The sequence below is a fragment of the Myotis lucifugus genome, unplaced genomic scaffold (genome assembly GCF_000147115.1).
Source record: "Myotis lucifugus unplaced genomic scaffold, Myoluc2.0 scaffold_80, whole genome shotgun sequence".
NCBI lineage: Eukaryota > Metazoa > Chordata > Mammalia > Chiroptera > Vespertilionidae > Myotis > Myotis lucifugus.
The window spans coordinates 884,685-897,634 of NW_005871128.1; the positions used below are offsets into that span (position 1 = coordinate 884,685).

The following is a 12,950-nucleotide window of genomic DNA, read 5'->3' on the forward strand; positions in this document are numbered from 1 at the left end:
GTAAAATATTACCTGAGTCTTTATGTGTACAAACTTAGTACTTTGGATCTACATGGTGGGACAAAAAGTAATTATTTATTAATTACTGTATTAATTTCCATACAAACAACTGCAAACCTACTTTTGCTGCACCTGTATTTCAGAGTTGGCACAGGGTCTCCATGTTGCAGCAAGACAGTAATGAGGACGCTGAAAATGTTGCACTGTTTGATACAGAAGCAGAAACAGCTAATAGACCCCAAAAATTCAAAATCAGACACCAAGTGGCATCATTTTCTCATTCATGCTTTCTAGTCAATGTAATTGTACTCCATATTCTCCATGAATTGTTGCCTTCATGGTGACAATTACCTTGTTGTCATGTGACTTTGGGCAGTCCAGCATGTCACAGGTAAACTAATGGTTGGTGTGCATTGATAGAATCATATGGATGAAGATGGAAAAAGCCATTGGGTGTTTGAGTCCAAGAAGGCATCCCCCCAAGAAAATAAAACTGTATTAGGGGCCAAGTCAAGAATATTCTGGTCAGGACTTGTTGCCTGTCCAGTGCTGTGGGTCATTTCACCTTCAGGGCTCTCTTCTCCTTCAGAGTGAAGTGGGTGGCAGTGCTTACCCTGGGTGTGGTGCTACAAGGTGCCAACCTGTATGGCTGCAGCAGGTGCAAAGTGGGCAGTGGGAAGAATTTAACCAGCATGGCTACATCTTGTCTTAGAAAGTAGTTTCCAGATAAAGCACTGGAGAGGATCAAACTTCCTGAAGAGAGGGAGAGCAAGCCTATGTGTCCTGTTATGCTGGGGAACGACTAAAAGATACTTGACTCTGAACCTTTGAAAACTCAGAACATGTTGCAGAGTGTTGGGTTTGTTTTTCCTACTATGAATCCCACTCCAGGTGATTTCAATGAACAGTCAAGCCTACAAGATGTTTTATCTTATAAATCTATTCTTTTTCTTGTTCTAATGGGATATTGTACATCATGCATTTTTATTAATGGTATTTCTTGAAAAAGCAATATATGTAACAATCTACAAACTCTTATAGACATCTGTAAATTCTGTAGTATGTATACTCTAAACACTGTTGGAATAATAATCAACAGATTATTTTTGAATGTATACACTGTTGAATTTTTTAAAGATATTTTATTTAACTGAATAATTGTCTTTATCAGGGTGATAGCTTTGAAGATATAATCCTGTATAATAAAAGCCTAATATGCAAATCAACCAAATGGCCGAACAACCAGTGGAACAACTGGTCACTATAATGTGCAATGACCACAAGGGGGCAGATGCTCAATGCAGGAGCTGCCCCCAGCCTGCAGGCCCCAGGCCAGCAAGGTGGGTGCCAGCAGGGACCCCCCAATTGCCTCACTGGTCGCCCCACAGAGGGAGGCGATCAGCGGTGATGGCAAGGGGCGGGGCCAGCCAGTAAGTGGGGTGGGGCCAGCTGGCAAGTGGACTGGCACTGCCCCCAATCGCCCCACCAATTGCCTTCAAGGAGGGTGCCAACAGGGGCCCCCCGATTGCCCTACTGTTTGCCCCACAGATTGGCCTTGATGGCCGGCCAGGCCTAGGGACCCTACCCATGCATGCATGAATTTCGTGCACTGGGCCTCTAGTATATATACTAGGCTCAGAGGGGGCATTCAGTGTCTATGGTAAGTAAGGAAGTTATCTTCCTTTTTGTTTAAATATGTTCTCAAAATGCTTGGTCATCCCAGTTCTTGGATCCCCTGATAGAATTCCCTGTGGCCGATAATTATTTTAGCAATGCAGAGTCTTGGCATTTGCTCTGGGTTTCCCCTTAGTGAGTAACAGGAGATGTTTTTTTAAAGACAAAGCAGCTTTTCTAAACTGTCTTTTTAAATCTGTGATTCTGGCAGTCATGGGCAGGGCAGGAATTTCCTTTCCACAACTCAGAATTATTGAGACAGTTGTCAAGCAGGCTCTACCTGCCTATGTTCTCATGCTTAGGGCGTCCTCCTTACCTCATCATTCCACCCTCTTTAAAAAATCACCTGGGAAAGCAAGAGTGTGACTAAGGCCATATTCAGTACCACTAGAGATTTTGCTAGAAGCCCAGGAAGAATTATTATAAACAAAATCCTCGACATATCTGACCGATGAAACTGGTCATTCAGAAGTTCTGAGCTCAAATAAAACCCCAGCTTGTCCTATGAAGTGCCATCACGTGGAAGGTCCTATTACCCCAGAGAAGTAACTTGGGACTGATTGAATAATGTTAAAAGTGGGCCGTTCAGGCACAGAAAAAGAAGATTCTTTCTTTCTTTTAACTAGTGCTTTCTAGAAGGGGAAGGGCATGCCCTACGTGTCTTTGGAAGTAGGAGCTGATGAACCCTCCATGAGGATTTAAGTGGGATTAAACATTTCTAAATGTCCATACAGTTTGGAGTCAATAAGAACATATGCTGTCCAACACTTCTGAAGTTTTATTGTCTTGAAGAACTTAATATGCTTTTAAAATATGGTTTTCTGGTTAATTGATATTTGTGAAACACTGGGTGTCATATTTCTTTCTCAAATACGTGGTGCACATTAGTCTATTAAATCTCTGGCTGGGCCTGTGTTTTAACCAAATACTTTACAAATGTTTTCAATCCAAGAACTGGCTTTTGTCTTTCAAGGTTTGTTTTCAAGGCTTTTGGAAGAAAGGTTTTGTTTGGTTTTGCTTTGTTTTCTGAAAAATTCTGGTTAACTTGGTAAGGACACCAGACAAATAAAGGGTTTAGGATGATATATTGCCCTAATAATGTATATTTTTTAAGCAATATGCTAAATTCCAGTAGTCAAAAAACATAAGACAGAATCTTAAAATGCTGGTCTTTTTAATTGAATTTATTGTGGGTGACACTGGCTGATAAAATTATGTAGGTTTCGGGGGTACAATTCTATAATACATCATCTGTATATTGTATTGTCTATTCACCACCTCAAGTTTAAAATGTGTTTTTTAAAATCAAGTTATCATGGCTTTCTTCTAGAATGACACCCATAGATTATTTAACTTCTAGACTATGCTACATAATTCAAAATACTTTCCTGTAAAGCCCATACTTTCTGAGCTGGTGTGTGGCTCACAGAAATGCTTGCTCAGAGGAACGGCAATGTTGTTACCTGCCCAGAACCATTGCACCTGGAAGAAGGGAGGGGCATCATTTCACACCCTATTCCTGCAAATACTACTCATGAATGACTGTGGCAGCCATTTCAGTCACACGGCAGAAATATTGGCAAGCTGCATTTTATGAATGCTTGCTCACGTAGATGTCATGAATCAGCTGCTTCCTTAAAAATAACCTTCAACCAGTGGTCGGCAAACTCATTAGTCAACAGAGCCAAATATCAACAGTACAACGATTGAAATATCTTTTGAGAGCCACATTTTTTAAACTTAAACTATATAGATAGGTACATTGTTATTAACTTAATTAGGGTACTCCTAAGGCTTAGGAAGAGCCACACTCAAGGGGCCAAAGAGCGGCATGTGGCTCGCGAGCCGCAGTTTGCCAACCACTGGATATTGAGATAGGATAGAAAGAAGTTAATTGGGAGAAGAATGCTGGAAAGAATTAGAGATGATGCTGACTTAATCTTTTCCTCTCATGCTAACAGTCACACATTTCTTTTGTTTAACTTGTATTCTTATATGGCCAGTAAAACACATTTAGTTAACTGATGGGGTTTTTGTTAGTATTTTTTTATCCTTTAAAGACTTTCACTGGCTTATAGAAAATGAACATATTAGACATACTTATGTAATGATAAAAGGGGGCTTTGACAATTGCTTTTCTTAAACTGGTGGGATACCAGAAGATGCATTCCAAATGGAAATTACATAAGTAAATAATTTAGTCAATGAATACTTTTTGACGAGTTCTGTGTATAAGGCACTTGGTAACATGCTGGAGACAGTTTAACTTTGAATGAGCTATGCTCTCTGCCATCAAAGAGATAATGTTCTAGCAAAGAGGAGCACAAATAAATGTAGTACAGAAAATATACAATACAGACCATACATGAGATGCAAAGAAATAAAAGACAGAAACTTCCAGCCATAAGGATTAGGAAATATTACAGAAAAGGCATCATTCAAGTCAAGTTTATATTTTTCCAATTCTGATTATGAAAATGTTTTTATTAGATAAAATTGTGAAAAAAGCACACACATATTTTCTAAAGTCACTAAAAAATTCTCTTATAATGTAGAGATAACTATTGTTGACCTTTTTACAACTTGTAATTTTCCTATATACCTACATGTGTTTCCAACATTATAAACACATAAAATACAGAGGTTGTAATGTTCTTAATTTATTTAAAATTATAGTCTGAGCATTTTTCTTTGCCATTAATTTTCTGTAAAATATCATTTTTTAATCTCTAGTAATAGGACATAGCTAGATCCTCTACTTCCAAATGCATATCCCTAATCTAGTTATAAGAAAGCATATCCCTAATCTAGTTATATAACTGGCCAGTATATTTCAAAATGTCAAATTCATGAAGAACAAAGAAATACTTAGGTACTGTCCTTAAATGGAGGAGACTAAGGAGTCATGACATTAACTTCAACTCAGGATTCTGAAGTAGATCCTAGACCAGAAAAAGAACACTAGCAGAACAATTGGTGAAATTCAAGTATGGTATGTAGATTTGTTAATATCATATAAATGTTAACTTCCTCATTTAGGTAATAGTGCTATAGGTAGATAAGATGTTAACATTGGGGAAGATGAATGAGGAATATATATAGAAACTCCATGCAATATTCTTGTGGCTTTTTAAAATAAGTCTAGAATTATTTCAAAGTACAAAGCAAAAGAAAAAAAGACAAAAAAGTGACTAAAGCATGAAAATTTAAAGCAAAAAATATTTTATGGCACCATAATATTTCATTATGTGGATATGTTTTAATTCAATCAATTCTCATTATTGGCATTTATTTTGTCATTTCTTTTTGCTATTATAAATAATAATGTAATGACCTTTCTATACATAAGTCTTTGCTGAAATAAAAGATATTCTATTATTGAAAGTGTGATGGAGAAGAAAAGATAAATTCATGCATGGAAAAGAAATGGTCTGAGGAAATGTGTGAAGAAGCAGTCACCCAGTATGACTCATGTACTATGTGAAATCATGTTTCACGGAAGAGCAGGATCTTCTGGGAGAGAAGTTCTAGATGGGGCCACACTGGTAAGATGGGGTTACTCTGTAGTGGGCCTTAAGGTCATGGATTCTGTACTTCAGTTGATAGTTGATGTATTGGACATTTGCCTCAAGATATTTCTTTTTTTCCATTTTGACTCCCTCTAATATCTAACATAATATTTGTGATTGTTTTCAAAAGGATGCCAGGGATGTTGAGGAATAAAAAATGTTTATGAGAATAGTAACATCATAAAAGGAACTTAGACTCTGAAAACAAGACCATTTCCTAAGTCTATGCAAAAAAAAATAGTTATTCCTTTCCATTTAGAATGGCAGATATTTGAAAATTTGACCTCTAACAGGCTGAGAATAAGTTGACTATAAGGGCCAGAAATAGACCTGTAATCATTTGCCTTTGACATGTCCTGGAAATTGTTCATTTTTCACAATAATTGAATATAGATAGATGAAACAGTAATAAGCAAGTGCCCTTTACATAGATGAGATACATTTAATAATAGTGCTTATCTTTAACTAACACCCTATGTATTATAAATCATATATTCAAAATGTAATCTAAGCTTCAAGAGAGACATGAGCTCAGTGATAGCTATTTTGAAGCCTATTATTCCAAAAGCTTAACCTTTAGTTAAAATTCTGTGAACCTAGTTTCAAGTCATTGAAGCAACTTATCTCTGTTATATGAATATTATATAAATACATTATGTCTTCCATTGAGTTATTCTTGATTAAGTTTCTTAATATTGCAACTGGGTTTCCTGTTCAATATTAACTTCTGAAAAATAATACAGGACATTTCTTTAGTGTGTTAGTGTTTAGTATAGAGTTAACACTTTAACAATAGAAGATATGGATATTTAAATTTAATCAATAGTTCCACAGTACACACATTTACATTTAACTGAGCTATTTCCTTTCAGTTTCCCATCCCTTTCTTCAGGGAAACAAATTTAAATGTATGATTATCTTTATACAAATAGATTAGATGAGTGCCTACTAAGTTGGTTTTGAAGGCTTCTGGGCAAAACTGCTGCCACCTCCAATGTCCCAATTATCAATAAAGGATGGCCTCTACAGGCTTATTGGCATGCAATAAGCTGTGGACTAAGAAGAATTATGCCAGATGTCAGTGCTGAAGCCCACAAGCCAAAGATCTCCATAGTGTGTACTCTCCCTTCATATTGCAACACATATTAATGAAAGCAACTTTGTTGACAGAGCGGGTGGGAGTTCCTGGTGGTCTTTGACTGGTGGGCATTGACTTCTGCTAGTAACTTATCAACGATTACTTTTGTTGAAAAAACTCAAAAAGAGTCTGGAGGTTTGGGCTATAAATAAATGATAAAAATTTGTTCAATTTTGTAAACTGGCAACCCATCTAGGTAAAAACTAAGAAGTGTTTCAAAGAAGAAAGAAAAGTTAAAAGTTCATATAGTAAAAAAGTACATTCTTAAGAATTATCAGTCACTCAACAGCAACAAAAAACAATCCAATTCCAATTAAAAAATGGGCAGTTTACCTGAATAGACTTCTCCAAAGAGGACATACAGATGGCCAACAGACATATGAAAAGATGCTCAACATCACTAGTCATCAGAGAAATTCAAATTAAAACCATAGTGAGATATTGTCTCACACCTGTCAGAATGGCTATCATCAATAAATCAACAAATAACAAGTGTTGGAGAGGATGTGGGGAAATGAGCCCTTATGCACTATTGGTGAGAATGCAGATTGGTGCAGCCACTATGAAAAATAGTATGAGGGTACCTCAAAAAATTAAAAATGGAACTGTCTTATGACCCAGCAATTCTACTTCATGGTATATGTCCAAAGAAATCCAAAACACTAATATAACAGAATATATGCACCCCTATGTTCATTGTCCCACTATTTACAATAGCCAAGATGTAGAAGTAACCCAAGTACCGATCTATACTAATAAAAGGGTAATATGCTAATTAGACTGGGAGACCTTCCAGACATCCTTCTGAACAAAGCCATGGTGGTGGGCCAAGGCAGAGGCAGAGGCAATCAGGCCGGCAAGGGAGGGCCTAAACCGGCAGTTGGACATCCCCAGAGGGGTCCCAGATTGGAGAGGGTGCAGGCCGGGCTGAAGGACACACCCCCCATGCATGAATTTCGTGCACCAGGCCACTAGTCCTATATAATAAAAAGCTAATATGCAAATTATCCACTCTACCAGATTTCGACCAGTAGTTCAACCAGGGGTGGAGCAGGCTGGCCAATTGTCCCCCCCACCCCAATCAGGGGTGGGGCCAGCCAACCAACCTCCCACATCCTCTTCCCCCTGGCCAGCCCGGCCAGATCAGCCACAATCAGGGTGGGTCGGCTGGACCCCAACTGTGCACGACGAATTCGCTCTCCGGGCCTCTTGTCAATAGATAAGTGGATAATAAAGTAGTGGTACATATATACAATGGAATATTACTTGTCCATAAACAATAATAAAATCTTACCATTTATGACAGCTTGGATGGACCTAAAGGGAAGGAACTAGAACTTGACCTGGATAGTGATAAAGAGATGTTGTGCTAAATTGAGTGGCAGTAATATTTGAGAGATGTTTAAAGCCACATCATCCCTCTCTAGACATTCAAGTACAATAAAGGGATAAAATCTGGTCAATAAAACACCATGAGGTACATTGGGAAACAAAAGGTACAGTCAGTCTGCCAATGACAAATGGCACAGCTAAATGAAAAATACACTAGTCTCAGAGTTAGAAGAAAGTTCTTTCGTTCCAGGCTTTCATATCAACTACTAATGTGAGTTTGGGCTAGCAAATTTCCCCTCTGACTCTCAGTATCCTAACTGGTAACACAGAAAAGGGTCAGGGACATGACTAATTAACCTTACTTTCATTATCAAGGTTTTTGACCCTAAATATCATATACTGGTGGCAATGCACTTTAAATAGCAAGCCCATGGTAAACAGATAAAGGGGAACAATCTACTAATATTCTTGCTTTTTAAATCAAAAACAGAGACAAAATCGAGTGTTTAAGTAAAGAATTCCCTTCCATTGCTACTCAAAATATATCCGTCAGCATCATCCCCTGGAAGCTTTTTAGGAATCTGGACTCTCGGGCCCCACCCCAGACCTACTGAATCACAATCTACAGTCTAATAAGATCCCCGGGTGATTTGTGTGCAGAATAATGTTGGAAAACACACTGCCCTAAACCACAGCTAGTATGTAAACTTCGTAAATCTCACCTTCGTAGATTTACCTTCGTAAATTTCAGTGCCTGGCACATTGCAGGGTGGCTGTGACGGGTGGTAGAAAGAGAACAGGGTTCGCGGATGCTGCTAAGAATGGTTCTTCCCATTTCTGATCTTTCCTTCTAGGTTGAGATGGGAATTTTCAGGCTTCTCTTCCCCTTCACTTAGGCCTCTCCAGGAATGGCAGAGTGTCATTTGGTTAATTTTGAAGGAAAATCTAGGAATGCTTAGTGCAGTTTCTGCCCTTTTTCTTTTGGGAATTAGCTGGCCACAGAGAGCGTGCATTCTTCACTGTCCTCCATGGGCAGCCTCCCCTCCTGGAGAAGGTTTGCTGTGGCCCGGTTTGTCTATACTTCTGGCTGGCTACTTGAGCTTGCCTAATTCTGGGTCACGTTTAAGAGGCCCATCTGGTGCTTTAGTCTTTATCAGTAATTAAGGTGGTTATTCTTTGTCTTGCTTTATATTTTTCTCAGAAATGGATGTGGGAAAGTGATGGCATTTTTAGACACCCTCCACAATCCAGCAGTTAGTTATGTTTTTAAATATATTTTATTGATTTCAGAGAGAAAGGGAGAGAGAGAAAATATATTTTATTGATTTCAGAGAGGAAGAGAGAGAGAAATGTCAATGATGAGAGAGAATCATTGATAGGCTGCCACCTTCACGCCCCCAACTGGAGATCGAGCCTGCAACCAGGGCATGTGCCCTTGACCGGAATCGAACCTGGGACCCTTCAGTCCAGAGGCTGACACTCTATCCACTGAGCCAAACCCAGCTAGGTCCAGCAGTTAGTTATTGATGGACCTGAATCTGGTTCAGGTGTTCACTAATGATTAAACCTCTTTATTTGCTGAAAGTCAATTCTCTCCTCTAGAAAGTGGGATGGTCAGATATGAAGGCATTGGTTTCCAGACCTGAGTAAGCCTTAGAATTACCCATGGGATAGAGGGGATGGTTTCTGAACCCAAATCTGTAGCAATGGGGCCCCCAAACCTGCGTGTATAAAGGAGGTTCAGGTGATGCAAATCTAGAGGTCAATTTTGGGGATCTCCTTGTCCTTGCTACTCAAAATGTGATCTGTCTTCTAGCAGCAAAGGCACTGCTTGGGAGCATGCTAGAAATGTAGACACCTTGGCCCTGCTCCAGAAGCACTGAACTGGGATCGGCATGTTAACCAGGTTGCCAGATACTTTTATATGCACATTAAGGGCTGATAAGCCTTGCCCTGGACTGTGTTATCTCAACTGTCCTTCCCACACTGGAACTGTTGGGATTCTATTTCTTTTTCATGGCTTTATCTCTGGTTCCTGGCATATAGCAAAGTGCTCAATAAATATTTATTGACCAAATTAATCCATTTGCTGTTCTGTTCAGTGGAATGTGACAGCAGCTTAAATACTTGGTCATGATCCCATGGGTTTATCCTTTAATAAACACAGCAAACAGAGGCACCAATCTATCTCTCTGGCCACTGATAGTTAGCACAAGTATGGATCCAAAATCTGGCTAGTATTTGCTTCCTACCCTTGTCTGAATTCTGATCATAGTTTGATGAGAAAAATCTTCTAGAAAGTTATGTTGCTCGCCTTATAATTTGTGTTCGTTCCTATTGTCTTACCAAATTCAAAGGGCTTCTCTCAGATTCATACTCCTTGATTTCATTGTGGTATTTAACAGTGGAAGCTTGCTTGGCACTCATATAGCAGATTTCTTAATTGTTTTTGATCACTTTTTCTTAAACTTTTTTTACAGTCTCCTCTTCTTAATCTATTTTTTTATAAAAACTATCCATCTTTTATGACATAGCTCAAGTATCACTTTTAGAATGAAGTTCTGAAGTCTCTATTTCTAAGATTTTTATTTATCTACATGTGCATCAAAATGAAAAGCATGATACACTCAACCACTGTGAGTTTTATGAGTCCAGCACAATTTTACAGACATTGCAAATGGTGCATAGATAAATATGTTCATAATTGGGGCCACTTTTGTTATAAGGGAGGAGGAATTGCTGACGAGGGGCGGCCCAGGGTGGTGAATTACTCCACTGGGCCTGTAAAGAAACTCTAGATTCCTGAAACCTGCTCCTGCTGCAGATATTAATTTAGGAGGTCTGAGAATGTGAAACTAGAATTTATATTACAAATAGATATTTTCCCAGGTGATTCTAAAGCATGGCCATGGTTAGTAGCTACTGAAATATCCAGTTTTGCAGATAAGAATGTTCTTATGGAATAGATTCCAAAGTCTAACCATTATTAAGAAGGCTTTCTATCTCATCCTGTTAGCCAAACTTTGAGTGACCAAATATAAAATCTGATATTTTGTAAACAAACAAATAAAAAAGAAAATTTAGACACAAGTACTAAAGCTGACAAAGGTTATAGTAGCACAGTCCAACAACTCCTTAATACAAGTTTGGGTTGGCCTTTGCTCTGACCAGGAATGAAATCAAAAGGTAGCCTGGTTTTGATGTGAGTTAAACATGTTTCTATCATTTATGAAGATAATCATTACATGGTTGTAGTATCTAAGAGATATCATGAGTAAAAATAGAATTTCCTTCCATGTAAAAAGGAGGAGAAAATGCCTTAAAACTTATTGCCAAATTTTCACTTGGATTATTAGCTGTTATTGCTGAAGTAATACCAAGCCATTCCATTATTGACATTCAGGCTCAGAATGTCATAAAATGTTACTCACAGGACATAGCTGGGACTTAATTCTGCTGCCTCCACTCCTCTGTGAATTGATAGAGCTTGGGCCAGGTGTTCTAATTCATTTCAACAAGTGTTCTCAAACTTCCTTTTGAAAACTTGTTTTCAAATAGGATTTCTTTGTCATGTCAGTTTGTAAACAATAACATACTATTCTTCTTACTATCTGAAGAAGAGGCAGTGGGCACAAATGCTTGACATGCTTAGAGTGTAAAAGTGTTTGGTGACATTTGCTGTGGGACAGGCTGTGCCTGTTGACTGACACACCAGTGGATCCTCCTGGCTCTGGATAAGTGCTTGTTGACTTTCTTCCCAGCTTTGTTCAGCAGATCACCACTGCGCTTCATTATAAGAAACTGTGCCTCACTGTGTCCTTCTGTTCGCGCCAGCCTATATTTGTTTTGCTGCCACATTTAATTCCAATATTCTGTTGGGCAACCCCAATGTCACCCCCCTGGGAGAAAGAAAACTTTTGAACATGGGTCTGAACCTACAAATGAGCCTTTTAGCTCAGCTTGACTTTGAGTATGATAAAAAGATAAAGGACTGACTTTTCCCATGAGCCAGTTAGCATTGCATAGACCAGTGATGGTGAACCTTTTGAGCTCGGCGTGTCAGCATTTTGAAAAACCCTAACTTAACTCTGGTGCCGTGTCACATATATAAATTTTTTTTTATATTTGAAACCATAGTAAAACAAAGACTTATATTTTTGATATTTATTTTATATATTTAAATGCCATTTAACAAAGAAAAATCAACCAAAAATTGAGTTCGCGTGTCACCTCTGACATGCGTGTCACAGGTTCGCCATCACTGGCATGGACCAAGGGCTCTCGGACCTGCAGCATAAGCTGTAGCTTTGAGTTTGTTAGAAATGCAAATGCTTGAGCCTCACACCAGATGTACTGAATTAGAAACTCTGGGGTTGGGGCTCAGGACTCAGCAGTCTATAGTTTAACAAGCCCTCCAGGTGACTCTGAGGAACACTCAACTATGAGAACCTCTGGCTCAGAAAAACATCCATTCAGTAATTATTTGGTCTTCATCAATAAGTATGTATTCATTTCTACCATGAGCCGGGACTGCCAGGGACATCAAGGTGCTGGAGGCAGAAAGGGATAGGGTTGCTCTAGGGCCCAAAGCTACAACACTGATTCCAACTCCATTGCCTGGATCAGAGAGAGTGGGAGCAATTGACAATGTGATTGGTTCAACATTTGTCTACTATAATTTTGGGCCAAAAACAGTATTATTTCCCAAGAAGGAGGACAAAACACTTCTCTGATTTACAGTGGTGGGAAGTAAAATCCAAGCACTCCAATGTAGAACTGCACTGCACAGAGTTCTGTCAACAAGAAATGAGAGTGAGCGTTTTACATTTACACCATGGAATACTATGCAGCAGTAAAAAGAAGGATCTCTTACCCTGTGAGACAGCACGGAGGGACCTGGAGAGCATTATGCTAAGCAAAATAAGCCAGTCCAAGAAAGACAAGTATCACATGATCTCACTCATATGTGGAATCTAATGAACAAAATAAACTGATGAAAAAAATAGATCCAGAGACACAGAAGCATGGAACAGACTGTTGAATCTCAGAGGGTGGGTGGGTGGGTGGGTGGGAAGAGATCAACCAAAAACTTGTATTCATATATGCATAACCCATAGGTACAGACAATAGGGTAGTGAAGGCCTGGGGTGGGGGGCTGGAGGGCTAGAAAGGGTTAAGGAGGAAAAAGGGGGGCATATATAATACTTTTCATAATAAGGATTAAATTTTTTAAAGAG

The 12,950-nt window shown here is 38.8% G+C and overlaps 1 pseudogene; it reads left to right on the forward strand.

Annotated features, from left to right (window-relative positions):
* Positions 1–161: 161 nt before the first annotated feature.
* LOC102432427 lies at positions 162–757 on the forward strand (annotated as a pseudogene).
* The last annotated feature ends 12,193 nt before the right edge of the window (positions 758–12,950 follow it).